Source organism: Pinus tabuliformis, chromosome Q (genome assembly GCF_031772625.1).
Source record: "Pinus tabuliformis cultivar Carrire ecotype Pingquan chromosome Q, CPIR1, whole genome shotgun sequence".
NCBI lineage: Eukaryota > Viridiplantae > Streptophyta > Pinopsida > Pinales > Pinaceae > Pinus > Pinus tabuliformis.
In genome coordinates, this window is record NC_142296.1 from 237,259,209 (window position 1) to 237,283,326 (window position 24,118).

Below are 24,118 nucleotides of genomic sequence, written 5' to 3' on the forward strand. Positions count from 1 at the left end.
GTCCTACAAGATACTCTGTTGAAACTATAGGAAGCATAGAAATTGGAAAGCAAGGTAGGGGAGCAGGAAGAAACAAAAGAAGAAGACCCGGAGACAAAGGAACCAAGCCCCCAACTTAACCTGGACTTCTATTACAGGTTTATTGAAGGAGGCAGGGTAATACCTCAAAAATTTGCCATCCCATTATTTTTTGAACTTGAGAAGGAAAGGGACATAACCCACCAATGGATGAAAATCGCCAAGTCAAAAGGGGTGGAAGACATTGGGCATATGGAAGATAAGCTCAAAGAAATGGGCAAAGAGCTAAGTGGCTTAAGGGATAGAGAATCAATAATGAGAGATCAACTTGAGGGGGAAAATGCATGGCTGAGGGGATAGTTGTAGGAAAGGCAAAACCAACTAGCATGTATGGCCAGCCTCTCCTTGGAGGCCATCCATAGTAGGATGCCAGCTAAATCCTATGCTCTTTACCTCAAAGAACAATGGCTGTAGTTTCAGATAAAAACACTAGCATAAAGGGGCACCATGCCATTTCAGCACTACAGGCAGTTTATTGATATTTGTGATCAAAGTACACTAGAGGATAGGGCCAACATGGCTGAGTTTTATTTGCACAACATGGCACCCACAAAAATGAATGTTTGGGATCCTAATGCCAAGCTAGGAGATCTACAATTAATGGCTTTGGCATCATGGATGAACCATGAGGATTCAAGGGCTACAGAGATGAAAAGAATATTGGCCAGAGAGAAAAATGAACCTCTTTTCATCAGAGCTGAACAATCAAATCCCATGGCCCTAATCAGCACCCATAATTTGATTGCAAATGACCCTCAGCTAGCACCTAGATATCTTGTTGCCCAAGAGCAAGCAATTTTACATTTTGAGTATATGTTTAGGATTCTAGGAGATGATAGTATACATGCCTGCCTAAGAATATGGAACACACTACCACACAGCTTGAAGATCAGAGAATATCAATCCCCTCAAAGGTTGAGAGAGGCACTCAACAGGACACCTATGTATAAGAAATCAATGCAAAGGTTGAAGGTCAATTGGATAGGCCTAAAAATCAATCCACCACTACTCCTAGGGATGCTAGAAGGGAGGAAAGAAGAAGAAGAAAAGAGGCAGTGGGAAGAGATAGAAAAGAAAGCCGGATTTTATGAACAAGAAGAAGATACCACAACAAAGGCATGGGATGTCAGAGAGGCTACCAGATCCATGAAGGACATGGACATTGACTAAGTTACTCAGAGGATGAGCAACACTTTTAGTAGGGGGGTGATGATGAGCCTCATCATTGGCTAATTATATGGGCCTTAATTCACCTCATAACTTAGTCAAACCAACTATTCTCATAGCTTATTGCATACTTTTGATTATATTTTGTCTATGAGATAAGTTAGAGTTGGATATTTTGCTTTGTGGTCTAATGTGCATTTAATGCAGCATTAAAGGATAAAAGCAAGGAATTTTGGCAAAGTCCTTGGTCAAAACTTGAATGGGACAAGGGAGAGGAATTATAGGAGGTAAATCCCCCTCATTTACTACCCCTCCATTCGAATATTCCTCCATCAGCTTGGAGTGAAAACAGCCAAATCATGAGGACTAGAAGGTGGCCGAGCAAGTGAAAGACAAAGCACTAGTTTATCTCGAGTTTGGGAGTCGGACCTCCCTAATTTTAAGGGAGTCATTGGAGGCTTCAGATGTATAAGTAGAGAGGCCTAGGACCTCATTAAGATTCAGATTTTTGATTGTAAAACTCTACTCTATTTTCGAGTTGCAAGACTTGCGACAGATTTGGGTGTAATCCATTGTTTTGATAATAAGAATGAGTTTTGTTTTGAGCCAGCACTGAGTTAACTCAGAGGGATGAAGCTCTTGGGTTAGGGCCCAACCCTAGCAGCTGAGGATCCTATTTATTGTACATGTATGTTAGCATAGATTCATAGTTTAATTGTTCATTTGCTTAAGTAGTTGCATTTCCATTACAGCATAGTAGATTAGATTGGGTGTATGTTAGTTTGCTTCCATTTGTTCCTTCTTTCAATTAGCAGGTTAGCAAGGAGAAAAAGGATCACCATTAGGTTGTCAGAAGGTGTCTCGGCCTCACTTCCTCCCTCTGGGACCATGACTTGAGGAAGAGACCCCTCAGCAGCCCGAGAAACATAGATTTCTAGTTCTTGCATGATCTTTGGAGTTTGTTGTCTTGATTTAGCATTTGGCTCATTTCATTGTCATCTTTTTCCATTACTCCATTTCTGCAATAAGATCTCACTCATGCTTTCATTCCCTTTAGCACTCTCTTCATGCATAATATAGGCAATTGATTCGTGCTTTTCTAGTTTATGAAAATGTATCTTATTGCATAGTTCTTGGGAAACACATATGTTTTAAGCATAGAAAGTACTTCAGGAGGAGACCCAGACTTCATCATCAGCAGCCACCTTCCACCTCATCCACCCTAACCATATCTCGTTCCACCATCACCCTCACTAGTTTTTGTCATTTTTTATTGAAATTACCCTAGATACCTTGAGTGAATCTAGCCATCTCTAATCTTGGATATTGACTCCTGAGTGCTCCTAGACCTTATAACACCCCATCCCACTCATCACACACCTTTTCCAACCTTCCCAGCACCTCCAACACCTCACAATTAGCTCTTGGCCGTATCCTGTAGGATTTCCTGTAATTCCTACAGGATCATCCTGTAAGTTTCCAGTACATCCTGTAGGCTTTCCTGAAACAGCCTGTTTTGAGGCCGAATTGATGGGGAACCTCTAGGAAGTCACAAAATGACTCCTAGGACCCTTCCACACCATGCAACCACTCCATAAGCCTTTTAGCCATCCTTAATCACCTTCCATCCACCTATCACATCCATAAGAACAATTGATTTGCATACTTGATTTTGCCATAAAAAACCAAAAAAAAAAGTGAAATCAAATTTAGTTTAGTTTTCTTGCTTACACATTAGTATGCTTGATGCTCTTTACTTATGTAGCTTAGATAGCAACATTATCTTAGTGTTGATTTGGAAATTCTTCTTAGCATAGTTGTTTAAATGGTTAATTAGGATATGGTGTGATTTAGCATTGCATGTTGTTTTCTTCATTACTGTAGTAGAGTAGCTCTCTTAGAATAGATTTTCTCTTCTTCAATCAAAGAATCAAGCTTCTTCTGACTCTATAGAAGTCTGGCTTGGAACCCCTGGGGTCTCTCGCCAGATGAACAGTGACAACGGGCAGGACCTTCACTATTACTTGTGCATATAGCACTGTCACCTCCAACTTTGTACAAACCCCGGGTTGATAAGTAAATCTGGTAGCCCATGAGTTGCAACATCCTTGCTGCAATACTAGCGCTCATCACAAGCTCACTATGAAAGATAAATTTCCCATTCCTGTCATTAATGAATTATTGGATGAATTGCTTGGATCAATTTACTTCACCAAGTTGGATCTTCATTCAAGATATCATCAAATCAGAATGAAGACTAAAGGCATTCTGAAAACAGCATTTAGAACTCATGATGTACATTATGAGTTTTTGGTCATGCCTTTTGGCCTTACCAATGCACCTTCTACATTTCAAGGTTTGATGAATTCCATTTTCAAACCCTTCCTTAGAAAAATTGTGTTAGTATTTTTTGATGATATACTAATCTACAGCAAGTCTTGGAAGGATCATGTTCAGCATGTTGACAGGGTGCTCAAACTATTGGAGGAGAAACAATTATATGCAAAAAGATCCAAATGTTTCTTTAGAGTACAAGAGGTGGAATATCTATGTCATATTGTATTTCATGAAGGTGTTAAGGTAGACCCTAAAAAACTTAAATCCATTAAGGAATGGAAAATCCCCACATCCATAGAGCATCTGCGAGGATTTCTCGGGTTGACAAGGTATTATCACAAGTTTTTTAAGAATTATGAGAGAATAGCAGCACCTCTAACAACATTATTGAAGAAAGATGCATTTTCATGGACTCCATAAGCAACAAAGGCCTTCAAACATCTTAAAGAGGCAATGTGCCAAGCATCGGTCTTAGCTATGCTAGACTTCACAAAAACCTTTATTGTGGAATGTGATGCTTCAGGAAATGGAATTGGTGTTGTTTTCATGCAAGATGAAAGACCCATTGCTTTCGAAAGTTGTTCAATCAAAGGAAAGTATTTACACAAAGCTATTTATGAGAAGGCAATGTTGGCAATACTACATGCACTTAAGAAATGACGACCCTACCTAATGGGAAAATTCAAGGTAAAAATGGATCTTGATAGTCTTAAATACTTTTTAGAACAATGATCATCCTCTGAAGAGCAACAAAAATGGGTCACAAAGATGTTGGGTTATGACTTTGAAATCATCTACAAAAAAGGGAAGAAAAATGTTGTGGCAGATTCACTCTCAAGAAAGGATGAGGATGTGGAAGCATTGTTGTGCACCATTTCTATTATCCAACCATATTGGATAAACAAAGCAAGGGATGAATGGAAGAAGGATGAAGAAATGTGGCCACTCATTCAAAAGTTGTAGAAGATCCTAGTTCAAATAATATTTCCAGAACTTGAAGAGGAAGGAAAATTCATATTGGAACCTGGAGTAGTCACAGAAACAAGAACGTAACAACTACGAAATTGATCAATTTCAGAGTATCTCAACAATGTGGAAGAATTACCGCTGAAGATTCCACATGGGAGGACAAGAATTTTATGCAGAAGCATCAAGAACTACTCAAGTGTTGACGACAACACTTTTTGAAGGAGAGGGGCATGTTAGGTCCCTATACTACTAGTGTAACCCCTTATTGTTATTAGTACAACCCCCTTATTATATTGTTGTTCCCATGTAGTCCCCATATTGTTATTATTGTGCCTCATAGAAGCCCACTATTTTTATTATTGTGCCCTTACATTATTATTGTTATGTTGGCTTTGATTATATTATGACCCCTTAGACTCCTATATAAAGAAAGGAGGCCTTTTCATTTGTATCATCCAAGAATTGTTCATTTGTGTAATGTAAAGGAGGTTGACCCCTTGAAGAGGCTTATTTTGAAGGCATTTATCTATCTTTTCTATCTTTTTGTGAGATGGTTTCATAACACGACTTGAATTCGGTTGTACTAGGCTGATCTTGTATCAGGAAATCGGCTCCAAGTGTGTAGAGTTGTCTCGGACTGTTGAGTCACCTTTTCTGCAACCACGCAGATTTTTGAGGATATGCCATGCATTCGCATTTATCAATGAAATAGTGTGGCCTTAATTGATTTCCTTTATAAAATTTGGACCTTAGGAGAACCTTGGATTTTTTAATCTTTATAATGTATTCGGCATTCCTCGCCTTGATCAACTCATTTTTTGTATTGTGGTTAAGCTTATGATCAGAATGTTTTAGTTTATGATCGAAAAAAAATTTGGGACCTCCAGAAGTTAATCAAAGTTGAAAATATCAAAAAGTCAAGTGGAGTTAGTGGTTTATAGATTCAATAAGTTGAATATGGATCAAATCAAGTGTATGAACAGTATTGTTGAGCTCAGTAGTTCTATTTAATTATTGAGTTGGGCACTTGAGTTCATCCATATATTGGAGAAAGCTCATTGCCAGTATGGTTGATTGTCTAGTCATGTTGAGTGAGTGTCTATGTGCTGAAGAGTGTGCAAGATGTGTGAGTTATATTATGAAAAAATTCTAAAGTAGTTTGAAGTAGGTTCCTCTAATAGTATTGGAGATAGTTGTATGCCTTGATGTTGTTTCTAGAGGAGTTGGAGATGTTTCTATAGGTATGGAAGGTGTTTAGAGATGTTGATGTTGCTGCATGAAGAGATGGAGGTGTTGTTCTTGGTGTTGAGGTTGGAAGAAGAGGTTGTTCACATCATTGACTTGTTCTTAGCCTATTTCATCAGTTGTATACTTGACATAGTGGTTTTGAGATGTCATAAGGAGTTGAAGAAGGTGTTCCATTAGTTGGTAGAGGTTTTGGACTGCAGATTCATTGGTTTTCTTCATCTTTAACCTCACTTGCATGTAGGCTGGCTCATCAGAGTGGCTAAAAATCTCCAGTCTCATGGAGGCAAGATCATGAGAGTGACTGTGACTTCCAGACACATGGAGACAATGTTGTGGGAGCGACCAAGGTTTTTCAAGAAAATTTATCGACATTCCTCGCACTGATCAGCTAATTTTTTGTATTGTGGTGAAGCTTATGATCTGAAATTTTCAATCAATGATCATAAAAGATTGTGGGACCTCCAGAAGTTAATCAAAGTTCAAAATATAAAAAAGGTAAGTGGAGTTAGTGGTTGATAGATTCAATGAGCTGAGTATGGATCAAATCAAGCTTATGAATAGGATTTTTGGGCTCAGTAGTTCTATGTAATTATTGATTTGAACACTTGAGTTCATACATATATTGGAGAAAGCTCATTGCTAGTATGGTTGATTGTCTAGTCGTGTTGAGTGAGTGTGTGTGTGGTGAAGAGTATGCAAACTATGTGAGTTATATTATGGAAAATTTCTGAAGTAGTTTGTAGTTGTAGTAGCAATGAGCTTAAGTATTTTTCAACCATTAGATTGGTGTAGTGTGTGAGAAGATGAAGTGTGGATTGGAGAAGTGATTGGTGAGATTTTGTGACAGATAGTGGAGGAGTTGGAGATTGTGTTCTCCCATTTTATTCTTCAGATTTTGTTGGACATTTTAATTCTAAACGATGATGTTGTTGTGATGTTCATGTTGAGCATATTCGAAGTCCATTCTAAAACATTGTGAAACGAGGGTCACATGGAGGAATTGAAGGCATGGAGGCTTCGGAGTATACAGTGATTTGGCAGAGTCGGTAGAATAAATATATTTCTCCATCCAATGGGAGTTGGATAGTTAAATGGGAGTTGGGCAAGGATCGTGTGTTGTGGGAGCCTTCAGTGGATGGTAGTTCATAGATCCAAGATAGAAACAGTTTCCTTTCTGATAGATGTCAGAATACTGTGAAGGAAGCTAAGTCTTTTGGCTTATGGTTGTAAGCTTATCCATGTAAAATTTGTTCAACAAATTAATAAAAGGATTGAGAAGTGCAAGAGCAACAGAGTGGTTTTTTTCCCTGGGATGGGTTTTCCACCAAACTTGCTTATGTCCATTGTGTTGATTGATTTTATGGTTGTGTGCTTATTTGGATGATTAGATATATGGTTTTGTGTTTAAGTTTTTTCATGGTTAAAAAGATTAATAATTGGAGAAAAAATTTATATGTGATCTCACTGTTGATTCACCCCCCCCCCCTTCTCAGTAGTGATCTGGTTTCCAACAATAGGGACTGACCTACTATAGGCACCCAGCCCCAGGATATGCAAGTTGCTACTTGCGGTAGGCTACAACCTAATTTAAGCACCAACCTCAAAAATTTGCAAGAAACAACTCATTATAGGCTACAACCTGATTAAGGAACCAACCTCAGATATAATAAATATTAGACTTTCTCTAGGATTCAACTTGATTGTGGAATAAATATCAGTGATATGCAAGCTTCAACTTGTTGTAGGCTCAAAATTGATTGAGGCACCCACCTCCTTCGTTAACTTATTGTGTATCTCTTTTCAACATATTTCAAATTGGATCCACCTACTCTTAAATCAATACAAATATTCAAAGTGAACAAATTTCTACTATCAACACCCTGTCCTACCTTGTCCAAACTCTATTCCAACCAGCTCATCAATTTGGTCACATAAAATTCATCTCATAACATATTATTGTCATATGTTGAGCATCAACTATAACCTGCTTATAAAATCCAAAAAATATATAAAAAAATATTTTGATCATCAAAAATACATCATCAATCATTTTTGTGCTTCTATGGCTATTCACCACTGAATCTTTATCATCATGCTTCTTCCAGAATCCAATTTGGACTTAAAATGAGCTCAGAAACCTCTTAAAACCAATTGAAACTATAAAAAAACCATACATAAATTAATCCTTCCACAAAGTAGACAAATCCAGGTACATTTTACGAGCACCAAAAAAGTTTAACTGTTTGACGAAATGGAAAAATTAGGCACGCTAGTAACCCTTCTACAAAAAGATATAACCAAGCCTACCCATACTTGAACCCACAACATGCATTGTACAAACCACATTACATATCCAACTAACCTTATCACGATGTCAGACATGTGGATGAGGCATTGCGACATAACTAGGGCTCGGAGCCTGAACCCTAAAAACAAATTGTCTCAACTTATTGTGAGTAATTCCACACACATATATGTGGAACATGCACCTATTAATTTGAACTGTAAACAGCCACACAATAGAACTAATGAGTTTCCACTTCGACCTTGCCACTAACCATAGAATTTATTTTTGGTTCATTGATGGTTTAGTGGATTAGTTCCATTGTATATTTATATACATGGGTGTGGTCCCATCCAACTTCAGGGTCAATCATAATTTTATGTGATTCTCATTCAAACAATATTGACATGTGTATGGCATAGGGATTTATCCCTCCAACGATAGAACTGTGAGCATGTGACCTCATTAAAATTTGTGCTCAATCATATATGATGTTGCCATTTGACCTTGACCTAGGGGTTCGTGGACATTCGCATGATGATTTCATCATGATGTCATCGTTCCATGTGGTAGCTGGTGAGGGGTTCCATGTGTCACCCATTTTCAATCTTTTTACTCATCAAAATGTGCCAAATCCATCTACCACGTGGTAGTCCTTGGTGTTACCATGTCACTATGTCGATGTCATCTATTGACTATGTGGATAGGCCACGTCATCCAACAAACATTGCCACATGTCATTTGTACTACTACATCATGGGTGATTATGGAAATGGGGGCCACATTACCATTGAATTTTCCAATAAAACACTTCCATGTGTCATCCCTGGATTATCCATTGTCGTGGGACCACTCTTGCTAACCAATGCACATGCTGGCATATCTCTGTCATTCAATATGAGAAAGTTATGCATTATTTAATTCAGATAAAAGTCCTACAATTATGGTCACCATCCATCATAGATTTAAGTAATTAATCATTGATCTTCCTGGGTGTTGCATAATGTTTAACATATCAATATTGGGGGGATGGGGGGGTTCCCTATAGTTTTTGGTCATGTATAAGTGTTGATTTACATATGGCTATAACTTCTCATCTTAGAGGATTTTTTCAGAGTGGGATATAACATTGGAAATTCAATGACGAGGACTATCAAACCATTTTGTATATGCGATCATTAGTGTTGGAAATACTGAGAGGGGAGTGAATCAATATTTCATGATAATGCAACTTTTACCCAATTTTCATACTTCTTTATAATGTTAACTGAATCCAAGTAGATTTTTGCATAAGCAGGTAACACATGTAAAATATGAGCATCATAAATGCAAGTGAAACATAAGATCACAACACATCAACAAGTCAGCATAATCATCATCACATAGAGACATTCTTTATTAGGTCAAAACCCAAATTGGGAAAAACCATCATTGTTGTCGTCTTCTTTTATTAATATTTAGAAAAAATATATTTTACATCTTGCACCAGTGCATACTTTTACCATTATGTAGGTTCCTACCTATTAGAGGCTACCACCTCTTAATGTTTCTCCAACTATTCTTGGAAGGAAGCTACTACTCCCCAAGCAACTTCTCCGGCCACCACGAGAATAGAGCTACCACTCCCTCACTAAAGGCTCCAACCCTCAAATCTTGTGTGGACCTCGTTTCAAAATATTTCACACTAGATCCACTTGAAACAAATTCAAATTCTATACGCCACATTTCATCCAATTTTCAAACTACACCCACACAAACTTTATGCTCAATCATTGAATACAATCTCCTATGCACAACCAAATCAGCTAATGAAAAAACATAGCTACATACATCAATAATAAATCTGATATAAAACCATTCACTGTATCTAGTAAATGAAAACAACCAAACTTAGCTCTCATAAATAGAAATCTTCCATAAACCCTAGTAGCATCAAATTATCTACATTAACCTTGTAACACATAATAGAATTCAACTAATCATACAAGATGTAATAGCATCATATACATAGAAATATCCATGACAAAAGCAACAAGCATTTTAGCCTCAACCTACAAGATAACAAATTTCCAATCCTAGTTTAACTAATACATTAATGATTTAACAACTTGCAACATCTAAACCATGAACAAACCATGATACTAAAACTTCAACAATAACCAATCATTCTTCCCTCAACATACCCAACCATACACTCTTTCATAAATTTAAAAATAGCATGATACATCTCTATCCTTGAAATGCAATTAGTTACCACAAACCCTAATTCACAACATGTGACCAAATATCTCTGCAACACATCAAGCACTTTTCCCTTCACACATACATCAACTCATTTTTGCATACATGTTTGACTATGACAGATCATCTTACTTAGTCAATACATAGCACTCAGTTGTAATGTCAATAATACACTACTTGCATATCATTATATTGTTAAACCCTAACTCATACACCATCTCTTCCCAATATGCTAGATAGTATCATACATCAAATCAAACTCTAATACATCTTAAATTAGATAAAATTTGAGGTATAAAATGGGCCTCCTAAGGAATATTATAAAATAATAATGGAAATAATAAAATAAGATTAGATTACATCATCAAATTTTAGAGGGAAAAAAGTAAAACTACTTTTTCAACTCGTATTTTGAAATTATCTCTTTATGGTTTTACTCAAATTTTGAGCAAGATTACTTGTTGGATGCATAATTTAAATTATCATCTAAGGAGTACCCATGTTGCATACTTTTGATGGACACTACTACATGAAAAATTAGAAATACATGAAAATAAATTATTGCAATCAGGATTTTTCATGTATTTCTCATAGCAAGGTCCAACAAAAGTATGCAACATGGGTACTTCTTAGATGAGGAATTAAATTTTGCATCTAAAGAGTGCTCCCACTTGAAATTTGAGTAAAATCGTAGGGAGATAAGTTGAAATAGTAGTTTTTTTGTTTTTTATTTTTTTATATTTTTACTTGTTTATTCCAAAAAATTCGAATCAACCCCCATGTTTTACATCATCATCTTGAATCTTATTGGTTCTTATAAATTTTATTTTTGTTGTATATTTTTATTTTGAGGCCCATTTTAGAACTCAAAATTTCTCTAATGATAGCATATTCACTCATCTTATCAAACATACTTTGATCATGATAATCAACATACTAGAAAATATGGCATTGATCTCTCTCATACAGAACATGCAACACTACTCAACATATACAGTGACAATCTCTCTCATCAAGGCACACCCTCTTAGCAGCAAATACAACTTCTACATAAATCTCGAAACATGAGCATATCAATGACAAAAAGCATCTAGCAGTGTGATCATCAATGCATATCTAGAGACAAAAAATCTACCATAAAAATGTTAATCCTTTATCTAGACAAGACACTAATCTCTACACAACAATCTTATATATGTGTGTGTGTGTGTGTGTGTGTGTGTTGTAAGCAATACACTAACTCAATGGTAGCTTCTACATCAACATATTGTTAGTCCTGCAATAGTGGTAGATCAAAGACTCATTATTGCATGCTTTCTTTTGTCTTCAATACTCAAGAACATAAGAATTCCAACTGGAGAACAATCAAAAAATCGATTTGACCTTTATCCTTAATACATATCCATAGAGAATAAAAATAAAAAAGAATGTAAACACTAATTTTCACCTCCTCTGCAACCACACATTGTCCATAAGATTTTTGGTGCCCAATTGCACTATAGAGAACACACACTCGCACCATAGAGATTACTTATAGGTGTGCAATTTTATGGTGCATATATCACTTCATAAGTGCATAACCACTATATTTTTCAACATCGATGCCCAATCATACAAGATTTCACACTTTAGTTTTCAATCTACCATTCAATGTATGACATTACTCTCCATTCAATCGCGCATAAGCTACAGGTATAATATCTGCATTTTCTGATCCCTCACTCAACATCAAGCACACATGTATCTTAATTTAAAGTGCTCAACTACTGAGAATGACCAGATCACCTCCATTCATGTGTTCGACAATTTGGACCAACACGATCCCTGTGCTAGAACAAATATGTAGAAAGAAAGAAACATTCACAAGAGATCCAACACTCATAACTCACGCAGATCAATCGTTCTTCCTCTTATATTAATTATGTGCATTAGTTCGGCACAAGCTCGCACATATCCACACTCTTACCATATCCTCCTTCAAACTTGTGCCAGAAAAGAGAGACAAATAAAAAGGAAACATGATGATTTAATCCATATCAATCCTTTAGATGCTAGATCAAATTCCTCTTATGCACCAATTCTCTAATCGCCTTATGAATTTATAAGATTTTCTCCCTTCAATTACCTTAGGAAAAAACCATAGATTTTCTTATGGTATTTTTTTTATGGACCAATTTACTACTCGCTTCCATATAAAATTACTTTTTGTGACCAAATCATTTTATAAAGAATTGAAGAGAAATTTGTGCCCGTAGACTAAACAAATCGAACATAGGACAAGTAACACCATCTCCACATATTCATATTAATTTTTTGGACCCAACTAATAAATGTAATTCAACGTTAGGACCATTTCAATCATTTTGCATTGAACAATATTCTGATCATTGCTCAAACTATGTGTATTCTGGTGAAATTTACCCAAATTTTTTGTTTTCTCCGCCTATATGCATCATCGCTAGGATGACATTGTCTCCCAGAGATGATAATCACTGGGAAAAGATGAGCACCCAGTGAGGATGTTGTAATCATTTCTTTAAGTTGTAATCACTATAGACCATATCAACTACCAATATGTGCCCAAAAAGTATGAAAATCCATCAGTTGTCTACAAGCTAAACATATTCCACCTGAACATGTGGGGCTACAAATATCATGAACCTTCTGCTTCCATACATTTCTTCTCGTTACATACAAGATACCACTAGATTCTATGATTAAAAGACAACCCACACAACCTATTCAGTCTAGAAACAAACATCAATGTACAAGGTTGTATGTAGGGCACACATAAGTGCTTTACATGATGATTCACGTGAAGTATCAACTAAAAGACTGATTTGACTACTTGTGAGCTCTCTAGATGCATACATAGCTACTCCTGAGCACATTAGGTCGCCTTATTTCTATAATTCATACATCTATTCAGACATAAGATGTTTTTTTATGGTACCAAGAGTGTTAGAAAATTATATATTATAGAGAAATGGAACACATAGAATATTGCATAAATATAAACACAAAAAATGCATAAAACCAGAGAGACACAGATATACATGGTTCACCCAGTTTGGGCTACGTCCACCTCGAACAGCCAGTCCTTCCTTTCTATTATCCAGCAAAATGAAGAGACACAACCTACAGCAAATCTGTTGTAATATCCTCTTTTTTCTCTCACAGTCTCACCTCTCTGTTTCTCACTCAGAGAATACACATCTATTACACAGCCTCAATACAATGCCCTCATACAAAGAGAGGGGTTGCCTTCTAGGGAAAAAACCCTAAACTAAACATAAGTTCTACCGTTAGATCATCCGCTTAATGAATGGCCCAGATTAACTAGAAATTACTATACTTTTACAAGGCAATTTTACATCTGTTTTTAGCTTTTGGGGTGTTGAAAATGCAACAAGATGATGGAGCTTAGTGGAAAGGAGTCGCCTTCACTAAGTGTGCCTGCAGGCTATTTTTGGCACAAAGTCTATTTTTAGACATATGGATCATGGTCTATGAGTTGCAGGATTCTATTTGTGGATGATTGGTCATGTTGGTAAAAATAGATGTACTTCTATTTTTAGACATATGGGCAGAGTCTATTTTTAGACTGCCAGGCTAAAAATAGAACAGTCGAATATTTTTAGCTCTTAATAATATTTGGACTTTAAACATTATCTTATCCTCTTGGAGCACTTTAGTTTGAGCTACGGATGTGGCACATGCAACTGTCAGAAGGAAATACGCTTTTATTATGGGTTAGCTGAGCTATTGCATGAAGGACTTCAGTTAGAACTCATGTGGTTGAGTTTGGTGGAGTTGATTGAGGAGTTGATGGAGTTGTGTTCAGTTTGACTGGTTAAACTAGTTGTATTTAGTCTAACTGCAAATACAATAGTGATGAGTGATGTGAATTACTAATTATAAACTCATATAGCAACTAAAGAATACATCAGTTAACTCAGTGCATGGACAGTTCAGTGAAGCCAGGTGTTAGAGGCTGAGATTGCTATCAGTTGTGACTATAGTTGTGCATGAGATCTTGCACAATCAATGGGATTGAGTAATGACAATGAGGATTGCATAGTTCAGCCAAGGAAATACGAGTTTGCTTCAGCCATTCATCATTATTCTCATGCATGATTACGCAGTGGAAGCAGGCAGACAGTGGAAGAGATTTGAACCTGTGATTGATTCAGATCTGAGCTAGTTTGTGTGTAACGGGTGGAGATAGTACTGAGTACTTGTGAGGAGTATTGTACTATGTATTGTTACATGTTCTCTATCATTATAATATACAGATAGTGTGGGGTTTTCAGCTGTATGTTTTCCCCGGGTTACATACTGTGTTAATGTGCACATGCGATTGATGTTTCATTGTTTTTAATTCTGCAAAATTGATGATCAACGTAGAGGAGGTTATGTATTATGCATGCATTCCTCAATAGTGTATAATCATGATAATCTATGTGAATAAGTGTCATATTATTCAACATTTCTACAGGGGGCGCTGCCCCCAAAACCCCTGCCGGGGGACCGCTGGCCCCTGGACCCCCTAGCCAAGTGGGATCAGCCCCCCCGCACCCCCCCCCCCCGCGTGGACGAGTGTACAAACTTCCTAGGGTATACATCCGGCTAAAACAAAGACCTCTAAATAATCATGCTCCACACCCAACAATCTCCCACTTGGAAAATGATTGTAGCAACTCCGTCGTTGCTTCATTTGCTTGACAATGACTCCTCTTTGGACCTAGTTGTTTCTCATCTTCATCGTCATCCTTGAATACCAATTGAAACTGAGCATATTCTCAGTTTCTCCCTGGTTACAACTTTTGTTAGCATATTTGCAGGATTCTGGCTAGTGTGTATCTTTTCCAGCTTCAACTCTCCATCTTCCAACACTGATCATATGAAATGGTACTTGAGTTGTAACCAAATCATTTCTTTACTAGCCTCTATAGCAGCAACATACTCTGCTTCTATTGTTGAAAGTGCAACAACACTTTGGATTTTTGAAACCCAACTGACAGCTTTTCCACCTACATTAAATGCATATCCTGTAGTGCTCCTCCTGTTATCCCTTTCACCTGCCATATCTGCATCAACATATCCCTATAGAGAAATGTTTGAGCCACCAAAGCATAATGCTTGATTTGTGGTACCTTTCGAATATCTGAGAATCCATTTCATTGCCATCCAATGTTCCTTTCCTATATTGTTCATGTACCTGCTTACAACTCGCACTACATGTGAACTATCAGGCCTTGTGCAGACCATTGCATACATTAAGCTTCCAACTCTTAATACATATGGAACTTTAGACATATCATCCATGTATTCTTGGGTCTTTGGGCACATTTCCTTACCAAGTTTGAAATGACTAGCAAAAGGTGTACTAACTGGTTTTGCATTGTGCATATTAAATCTTTTCAGCACCTTTTGTATGTACTCATTCTGAGACAATGTTAATTTGTGATTTTTCCTGTCTCTAGTTATTCTCATACCAAGGATTTGTTTTTCAGCTCCCAAATCCTTCATTGCAAATGAATTTGCCAATTTTATTTTGAGCACATTATTTCCTGCATGTTAGACCCTGCAACATGCATGTCATCTACATACAATAACAATATAATATAGCTACCATCATTTTGCTTTTTTAGATAAACACAATGATCAAAGTGACATCTAGTATAACCTTGTTCAGACATAAAATTGTCAAATTTTAGATACCACTGCCTTGGAACCTGTTTTAAGCCATACAAGCTCTTATTCAACCTGCACACTAGTTTCTCCTTCCCTTTCACCTCATATCCTTATGGTTGCTGCATATATATCTCTTCCTTCAAATCCCCATGGAGAAAGGTTGTCTTTACATCTAACTGCTCAAGATGCAAATCTTCAACTACTACTAGACTTAAAATAGTTCTAATTGAAGTCACTTTAACAACAAGAGAAAATATTTCATCAAAATCAATACCTTTCTTATGTGCAAACCCATTCACCACAAGTCTAGCTTTGTACCTCTGTTTTCCTCCATCTTCTTCCTTCAGCCTGTAAACCCATTTATTTTGCAATGTAGTTTTACCTGCAGGCAACCTGACTAAGTGTTGGGCCTCAAAATAGTCCCTATTTTCACTCCATTATTCACCAATATCTTCACATTTTACCTTCATGTCACCTCCATTCCACCTCCACATCATTACATTTACCTCATTATTGGGTTATAACTATGATTTTCCAAAGTTTATTAATTCTTAACATTTTTAAGTGAATTTATGGCTAAACTTTAGAAAATAATATGCTTATACTTATACCTAACAACTAGAATGAGTTTGTTGACATGTGTAGGTACAAAGGAAGCTTCCAGGGCATCTTTATGTGGCCTTGAATGATCAAATTCGAATTTCATAAGATAATCCTCATGGAAAAGATCATGGAGAAAATCATGGACCTCATGGAGGAGATCATGGAGGATAGGGTTATGTGTCTAGATGGTTGAGAAATGTATGGAACTAAAAGAGAGATTAGTGGATCATCATTATGAGTTTGTTATCTCATCCTATTGTATAAATAGGAGTACCTCCTCCATTCCAAAGAGAGGACTCTTGGAGCATTGTGTCCAACTTATGATGGCATAGAATAAAGCTTCATTTTTCATATATTTCCACTATGTAGTTTTAGATATAAGTTGTACATATATTTCCATTATGTAGTTTTAGATTTAATTTTCCTTAATGTAGTATATGGAATAATTTGTCTTGTTCTTAAGAGAATTGAGCTCACTCTAAAAGGATAAGAGAAACATTTTATTTCATATTAGATCTTATTTCATTTAATTGCTTAGATGTTTGATGTTTGAAGATTTGTTTGTGATTGATGAATGAGTTTTAAATTAGAATCTTATCAGCACATGAGAGAAAAACCAAGGGTCTAAGTTAGGTTCTCTCTCTATTTGATTTGTATGATAATTGAAATTCATTCTTTTGCTTTTATGTTTCAAGTATCATATGAGGAGATACCAAGAGTCTAAGTTAGGCTCTCTCTCTCCATTGATTTATATGGTAATTGAAATTCATTATTTTGTTTTTATGTTTCAAGTTATTTCATTTCTTATGCTTGTGAATGAATCTTAGTTTAGTTTGGATTAGTACATGAGAGGACAATCAAGAGACTAAGTTAGTCTCTCTCTCTACTTGAATCTGAACAACAATTAAGTTCATTCTCTTGTCTTCATTTCAAGTTTCTAGTTTTATGTAATCAATGATTTTTCTATGATACTGTAGGGAAGGACAACCAGGACCTCCTTAGTTAGGAGCCTCTTCCCTTGCATATTATATTTTAGCTAGACATAGAGTTAGTTGCCTACTCTTGCATATATTTTGCTGGCACCATCACAAGCTTACGAGTTTCCCTGGTTGATAATTTAATGCAACAATTTAAGCCCAATAAATTGCCCAACATTTTGGCGCCGTTGCCGGGGATGGTGCTAAGGGATTAGGCATTAGAATTTAATTCAGTATTTATTTTTCTTTAGATAAAATAACTTGTGAGACCTGGTGACAGCAGGATCTTCATAAGGGAATTCATGTTTGAGTTTTCTGATGATTTAGTGTTTAGCTAGTTTTAAATTTTGTCTTTTCAAAAACACCCCCCCCTGCATGAATAAAAACAAATCAAGTGATTAGTATGCTCTCTTCTTGCACTTCGTGCGATCAGGAAGATCAAAAAATCTATTGATTTTGTTCAAATAAAAATACTCTTGCTGAAGAACTAATTTTCAAAAAGACAATAAAGAATTTTGTGAATGAAAAAAAAACATCTTTAAATTTTTAGATAAAATTTAGTTTTTTTTTTAAATAAAAAATTAAAAAAAAAAATATTTTTAATAATAATATATGTATCACATATACACATATTATTATTAAAAAATAAAAAATCAAAACAAAACAAAAAAATCAAAAATAACAAAAAAATAAAAAAAAAAAACAAAAAAATTCACAAAAATTCACACAGATTTGAAAATAAAAAATAGGATACTTGGAAACACATTTCGAAAATCAATTGGAGGATTCTAAAAACGATAATTATTTTTGATAACTTTAAGTTGGCATTAACTCATCACATCTTTCTGTTCTATGCTTTATGATGCACTAATATGCAGGACAGAATTGCCAAGCACATGAGTTATCTAACACAAACAGGGAGTATTATTTTTCATGGTTGTGTTTAGGAATGGATTGAAATTGATATCATGAATTGAGTTACTTTCACCACTTTGATTTTTCCTAAACCTGTTTTATTTGGTATGAAATTTTTGCGTAAGAATCATGAAGAAAATGCGCAATTCTTCTTGAACAAACTTATGTTTTCTTTCTGCCAAGGTTTTTACAGGTTACAGGATAACAAAGTGATCATTCAGGAGATTACATTGTGACGACAATTAGTCTTCCAAAGACTAAATTCATGAAAAATTCTGAAGACAAATCCATCTCCACAACCACTACCTTCCACCTCCCTTTCTGAAAAAGATTTTGAATTCCACCAATCGTACATCCATAAAGCGTGACACTTCCATATCCATTTTTCACAGCAAGAGTTCTTATTTCATACACCATGCATTTCCTTACATCCATTCCTTACAAGCATATTGTCATTTTCCATGTCATTACCATTCCCCTTCATTTCCGCCAATAAAACCCTGCTTGAGTCAAAGTCCTAGAGTCTATGTATCATTGAAAAAACACCTAGAGGCTTGCATGCCTTAATGGCAAGTACTCTTGCCAATGAACAATGGGAGTACATTAATATCCCTTGTTCGTTGGATCTTGTAGGTGACTCGACCACGAAAAATTTATTCGTACCTACAAAGATGTGTTAGGCATCCTGACTCCCATTGGAATCAATGGTGGGAGCTCTTGTGTTGGCTAGGGGCATTCATTAACGGCCACTAAGTCAACAACTTCTTGCTATGTTCGACATCGACACATTTAATCACATAGTAAGATTTGTGCCATCGAGCGTTGAAGACTTGAAGACCCATATTTTGTAGCAGATGAAGCCAATTTCTTTTCATTATTTTTCAGTTTGTCATCACTTGAGGACAAGTCAATCAATAAGGCTGGGAGGGAAATGTAACATCTATATTTTGTATAACTTCCAAGCCTTATAGATTTTCAGCCATATTTAGCAGACTCATCGGATTCATCATCCAGCAGCAGATACAACTTTCAGCCATGTTCAACAGACTCCTCAGATTCATCATCTAGTAGCAGAGGATCTAACAGCCGATACGATAATACAGATCCATCTTTCATCCACAACTTGAAGAAGCAGCTTCAGAGCAGAATTGTGGCAGCTGAACATGCATGATTCATCCACCATTTTCACAACCAAGTAAGGAGGACTATGAACGACATTTTTGCAGCCACACGTGCACAACTCTCATCCATTTTTGGAAGGGTAAGTTAAGGTATGATATTTTCTAACTTTTAACCATTAAATTCCTTGAAAAGTTAGAATAATAATTTTTGGAAAAACTTCACTTCCTTTTCCCTTTCTTTCCCCATTTCACATAACTATCCAAACCATCTGTTTAAGGGGAAAGATACATTTACATATGTGATTTGTCACATTCATATATCACTACCCCATTTAACCCCACTTACCTTCAAACTATATTCACTATTACATGAGCATACAAATGGCTTTGTCGAAAGCATTTAGAAGTTAATTGGATGCCAAAACAATCATGGTTGTTACACAAGAACCAACCATGACGCATTCCAACAAAAATACTCTGCCACTATTACATGAGCATACAAATGGCTTTGAAAAAAGTATTTAAAAGATAATTGGATGCCAATACAATCATGGTTGTTACACAAGAACCAACCATGATGCATTCCTACAAGAATACTCTGCAACAAAAATCACATTATCAATATGCAAAGATCATACATTGAATGCAACAAACAAAATATGGTTGAAACACAAGAACCAACCAAGTTGTAATTCATCAAAATAACGCTTTGCAAAAGTTATGTAAATGATATCATGCAGAGTTTAAGCCAAAGCTCAAGTACCAAAAAGTAATGTAATAGATTGCATGAGGACATGCAATACCTTCAGTTTGGGGCAGATGTTGGGCCTCAAAATAGTCCCTATTTTCACTCCATTATTCACCAATATCTTCACATTTTACCTTCATGTCACCTCCATTCCACCTCCACATCATTAGATTTACCTCATTATTGGGTTATAACTATGCTTTTCCAAAGTTTATTAATTCTTAACATTTTTAAGTGAATTTATGGCTAAACTTTAGAAAATAATATGCTTATACTTATACCTAACAACTAGAATGAGTTTGTTGACATGTGTAGGTACAAAGGAAGCTTCCAGGGCATCTTTATGTGGCCTTGAATGATCAAATTCGAATTTCATAAGATAAGCCTCATGGAAAAGATCATGGAGAAAATCATGGACCTCATGGAGGAGATCATGGAGGATAGGGTTATGTGTCTAGATGGTTGAGAAATGTATGGAACTAAAAGAGAGATTAGTGGATCATCATTATGAGTTTGTTATCTCATCCTATTGTATAAATAGGAGTACCTCCTCCATTCCAAAGAGAGGACTCTTGGAGCATTGTATCCAACTTATGATGGCATAGAATAAAGCTTCATTTTTCATGTATTTCCACTATGTAGTTTTAGATATAAGTTGTACATATATTTCCATTATGTAGTTTTAGATTTAATTTTCCTTAATGTAGTATATGGAATAATTTGTCTTGTTCTTAAGAGAATTGAGCTCACTCTAAAAGGATGAGAGAAACATTTTATTTCATATTAGATCTTATTTCATTTAATTGCTTAGATGTTTGATGTTTGAAGATTTGTTTGTGATTGATGAATGAGTTTTAAATTAGAATCTTATCAGCACATGAGAGAAAAACCAAGGGTCTAAGTTAGGCTCTCTCTCTATTTGATTTGTATGATAATTGAAATTCATTCTTTCGCTTTTATGTTTCAAGTATCATATGAGGAGATACCAAGAGTCTAAGCTAGGCTCTCTCTCTCCATTGATTTATATGGTAATTGAAATTCATTATTTTGTTTTTATGTTTCAAGTTATTTCATTTCTTATGCTTGTGAATGAATCTTAGTTTAGTTTGGATTAGTACATGAGAGGACAATCAAGAGACTGAGTTAGTCTCTCTCTCTACTTGAATCTGAACAACAATTAAGTTCATTCTCTTGTCTTCATTTCAAGTTTCTAGTTTTATGTAATCAATGATTTCTCTATGATACTGTAGGGAAGGACAACCAGGACCTCCTTAGTTAGGAGCCTCTTCCCTTGCATATTATATTTTAGCTAGACATAGAGTTAGTTGCCTACTCTTGCATATATTTTGCTGGCACCATCACAAGCTTACGAGTTTCCCTGGTTGATAATTTAATGCAGCAATTTAAGCCCAATAAATTGCCCAACACTAAGTCCCAAGTCTAGTTATGCATTAAGGAGTCCATCTCTTCTTCCATGGCTAGCTCCCACTTCTTCCTGCTTTCAACCTGCATTGCTTCTTCATAATATTCAGGTTCACTAGAATCAGTCAACAATAAATAATATGATGAAGGAGAGTATCGTTCAGGCGGTATACTTATCCTCGTAGATCTTCTAACACCACTTTCAAGTGTTTTGGGTGCCTATTTCTATTGTGGTGGTTGTTGTTGTTGTGGTTGTTGATTATTATTATTTTCAGGCACCTTTACTTTTTCAGTGATCTCATCAAGAACTGTGTATTCCTTGTTTTCTTTTTCATGTTTCTTTTCCTGCAACTCATTATTATACAAGACCTTTTCATTGAATATTACATCTCTGCTCCTAATGATTTTGTGATTTTCATAATCATATAAGCAATAACCAAAATCATTAGCACCATAACTAATAAAGGTACATTTCTTTGATTTTGCCTCAAGCTTTGTTCTATTTTCTTTATTAATATGGACAAATGCCTCACAAGCAAAAGTTTTTAAAAAATAGTAGTTTACCTTTTTACCTGTCCATGCTTCCTCTAGAATACCACCATCCACGGAACTTCAAGGTCCGTTGTTTATTAGATAAACAACAGTATCTATAGTATCTGCCCAAAATTGTAAAGGCAATCCTACATGCAATCTCATGCACCTTGCACGCTCCATGATTGTTTTGTTCATCCTTTCTGACACACCATTTTCTTGTGGTGTTCTTGGAACTGTCTTCTTTCTGCGAATTCCATGCTCTGAACAGTACCTATCAAACTGTTTGCTGCAATATTCACCTCCATTGTCTGATCTAAGACACTTCAATTTCTTTCATGTCTCAATCTCAAACAAAGCTTTCCATTTCTTGAAAGTATCAAATACATTAGATTTATTCTTAATACAATAAATCCAAGTTTTCTAGTTGCGTCATCAATAAAAGTAACATAATAACGAAAGCCACTGAGAGATGATACCTGAGCAAGTCCCCATACATCTGTATGCACAAACTCTAATTTTTCGCTCTTCTTTTCTTTCCCAACTCTAAGAAATCTGACTCTCTTCTATTTTCCATAAATGCAATTCTCACATAAGTCCAAATCAACATTCTTCAAACCCGGCAACAAATTCCTTGAGTGAAGAATCTTCATCCCCTTCTCACTCATGTGTCCGAGCCTATGATGCCATAATGCTACATCTTCTCCTTTGGAAGTTAAAGCATTAACAGAGTTAGAAATACCATTGCATAAATACAATGTACCAACCTTTTCACCTTTTGCTATTACAAGGCTCCTTTGGTGACCTTCTAAGCTTTATCTGTGAAAGTTTTCGCACAACCTTCACCGCCTAACTGCCCTGTTGAAATTAGATTTTTCTTCAAATCTGGAACATGCCTTACCTCCTTTAGTAGCCATTGGTTTCCATTCTGATGTTTTACAAGAACCCCATTCCAACAATTTTACAGGGTTTATCATCACCCAAACGGACTTGTCCAAAATCTCCATTGCATAAATACAATGTACCAACCTTTTCGTCTTTTGCTATTACCAGGGCTCCTTTGGTGACCTTCTAAGCTTTATCTGTGAAAGTTTTCGCACAACCTTCACCGCCTAACTGCCCTGTTGAAATTAGATTTTTCTTCAAATCTGGAACATGCCTTACCTCCTTTAGTAGCCATTGGTTTCCATTCTGATGTTTTACAAGAACCCCATTCCAACAATTTTACAGGGTTTATCATCACCCAAACGGACTTGTCCAAAATCTCCTTAAACATAGTCATGAAAATATTTCTTATCAGGTGTGGCATGGAATGAGGCCCCTGAATCTACCACCCAGGAATCAATAATATTTTCGAAAGAAAGAATCAAAGCATCTTGTAACACCTCACCTATCACATTTTCTTCATGATTGATTTCTTGTTGTGCATCTCCTTCTTTTCCCTTTCAAAATCTACAATATTTCTTTAGGTGTCCTTTCTTTCCACATTTCCAACACACTATCCCCGATCTCGACTTGGATCTGCCTTTCCTTGATTTACTGTGATATCCTGAGCTCTTTCCTCTTTCCATTTTTCTTCCCCTAGACTCTGCACTCAAAGCATTACCTGATTTCTCACTAGAGATTTTCCATCGCATTTTCTTGTTAAGGATAGCACCAACAACATCATCAAAATTTAAAGTACTAAATCCAGAAATAGAGTTACTAATGGCCATTACTAAACCATTCCAACTTTCTGGCAATGAGCACAAGAATAATAGAGCTCTAACTTCATCATCAA